This window comes from Limulus polyphemus, unplaced genomic scaffold (assembly GCF_000517525.1).
Source record: "Limulus polyphemus unplaced genomic scaffold, Limulus_polyphemus-2.1.2 Scaffold444, whole genome shotgun sequence".
In the NCBI taxonomy this organism is placed as follows: Eukaryota; Metazoa; Arthropoda; class Merostomata; order Xiphosura; family Limulidae; genus Limulus; species Limulus polyphemus.
In genome coordinates this window covers 246,623-249,401 of record NW_013666054.1, presented here as the reverse complement: position 1 = coordinate 249,401, position 2,779 = coordinate 246,623, and the positions used below count along the sequence as shown (strand labels likewise).

At 34.7% G+C, this 2,779-nt stretch overlaps 1 long non-coding RNA gene across 1 annotated transcript in view; it reads right to left on the bottom strand.

Annotated features, from left to right (window-relative positions):
* LOC111085525 overlaps nucleotides 1-2,219 on the bottom strand; it is a 21,504-nt gene extending 19,285 nt beyond the window's left edge. Inside the window, exon 1 of the long non-coding RNA XR_002610349.1 lies at nucleotides 2,088-2,219. This is a non-coding gene — a long non-coding RNA (uncharacterized LOC111085525). The remainder of the gene's footprint in view (nucleotides 1-2,087) is intronic.
* Between the last annotated feature and the right edge of the window lie 560 nt (nucleotides 2,220-2,779).

Genomic DNA, 2,779 nt, shown 5'->3' with positions numbered 1-2,779 from the left:
TGTTTGTTAAATGATACTGTGTAAACATCTCACTAGATATGTTTGTTTGTTAAAGGATAATTTGTAAAGATCTCACTAGATATGTTTGTTTGTTAAAGGATGCTGTGTAAAGATCTCACTAGATACGTTTGTTTGTTAAAAGACACTGTGTAAAAATTTCACTAGATTTGTTTGTTATATAAAGCTTAGATGGTGAAAACTTGTTTGTAAACCTCTATAGCCATAGAAAAGTAAATATGGTTTAATGTATAAGAATTTAACTGAAATTCATAACCTTAAATTTAGAATTTTGAACTTATTGATCTTATATTATTCAGGTTATTTTCGTTATTTTAAACTTCACTGAGTGAAGCTGTTAAACGTAGTGAAAATGTAGCATGCGAAGTAACAAAAAAAGTTCATTTTTATAGATATTTATTAACTTAATGGAATGGACAACTAATAATTCTCATTTATCATTTAATGGAATTATTTATTATCAGATTCATAGTGTTGCCATTGGTTATAGGCCATTTTCTGTTTCTTATATAAACGAAATGGGTATGATTTATTAGTAAGTAATTAAAATGTATTATTCCAGGAATGTAGTTGGTACTTTTATGACTTTTGAACGTCCTGAATACACAATAATGTTCCTAATTATCTAAACAGTAAACGCAGCCCTATTACGTTTACGACGAATGAGAGAAAATGACACGATTGCCATTTGCTGGTTTTGGTTAATAAATGATAGGAGAAACTGTGGATAATGTCTTATTTCAAATCTACGTTTTCCGAATGTCGATATCTCTGGCTGAACAGTTCATCAGAACTAATTACTTAAACATGTTACGCGAGACACTTCCCGTAACCAATGTTAATTTAGATGTGTTTATGAAGAAATAAAATATATATTAAACGTGCGTTCCAATATAATAATTAATAGTTCATCCTAGCTTTTCCATTTGTCAGAAACGACATGCGAGTTCAATAAGCACTTGTTTCTTAATGCTTATAAAAAAACACACCACTTGTTTCTTAATGCTAATAAAAAAACACACCACTTGTTTCTTAATGCTAATAAAAAAACACACCACTTGTTTCTTAATGCTAATAAAAAACACACCACTTGTTTCTTAATGCTAATAAAAACACTCTTGTTTTCAAATCATATTATTCCAGACATACCTTAAATATCTACGACAAATATTTTTGTGTCATTGACTTTAATGTTATTGAGTTGGCTAGGGAAGAAGGAGCGCTGACGGTCCCAGAAAATATCTTGGTCACACAACAAAGACTAATTTTAATTAACTACAGAGCGTAGTTTTGGCGATATCTTTTCTAATCGAATTGCAAATCTACTTAGATAAAATTGAATTTTGTTCCTCACATTAAACTTTATTCAGCAATTTTTGAACACCGTGTTCTTTATAACTACAGACATCCTGAGTGTGATAGATTGAACGGTTGTCTTTTCACTTGTATGTGCTCGAAACCATGTTTATAGTCTTTTCTGTACTTAATCTTGGATAAGAAGTGCCCCCAATTTGTTTCTCTGCAATACACTATTTCTCAATACACCTTATAAGATCCAGATGTTAAAATTATATATTAACTTACCTTAATGATACGCCCTCTGTAGAAAAGCGTCATCACTTTCTTAATGCGTGATCCTATCTACCTTATTTGGGCTCGTTCGTTTGTTTTAGAGCGAAGCCATGTTGGGCTATCGGCTGTGCCTACTGCAAGGAATCCAACCCCGGATTTTAGCGTTGTAAATCTATAGACTTATCGCTGTCCCACTGGGGGGGGGGGGCACCTTGTTTGGAATTTCGAAAATAACTCAACAAATCTATCAATAGATTGTAGAACGTATCCACGCTTTAAGATACAAATAAGTGGCACAGTTAACTCTGATATGAAATTTGCTCAAACTAATTAGCTTTTAAAAACTATCTACGAGTTATTGTGGTCGAAATTTGGAAATTAAAAAAGGGATGTCACAGTTTCCGGTATCCAAATTAGAACCGAAAAAAAAGTACTCTGATAAAGGACTAGATCTATTAACCCACAAAAAACCTCACTTTACTACTAATATAGCTCACCTCTCAATGGCATTTGGATACGAAGAGACAGAATTTAGGGTGTTCGCCAGGCAGGTACAGCACTTGGCTACCTTACAACGGCAAGTAAGCTTCGTCGGGTCTTCCTCGACCTTCTTTATCGACAGAACTCGCTAAAATCTAGGAAAAACGGTTTATAGAGCTCAGGAACCATATCTTGTATTGCACAACATGTGTGTCCACTGTCATGTGTTGTGTGTAATTTGGACTATGGTATAGGTTTACTTTTTTATCACCCGAAAAACAGTGCGAATTCGGCCACGCTGGTTGTGTAATTCAGAATCCAGATATCGCAAGGGATTTACAATCATTCAGAATTTAAAAAAAAGAAAAAGAAAGAAATAAAAGGTATTGGAAAGCTTTGTTTGGGAATCAACCCAACAAACGTATCCCCCTGACTCGCAGCTTGGGTGTTAATACTATCAGGAAATGTAATATCAGTATCAGATAAGTTAGAGTATAACAAAATATGTGGTGGGAAAACCATACAACCCAGTGCTTTGCCTATTAGTAAAGATGCATAGAAACATATTGCGGAGATCCGGCATGGTCAGGTGGTTAGGGCGCTTGACTCGCAATCCCCACCAAGCATGCTCGCCCTTTCAGCCGTGGGAGCGTTATAATGTGACGGGCAATCCCACTATTCGTTGGTAAAAGAGTAGCCCAAGAGTTGG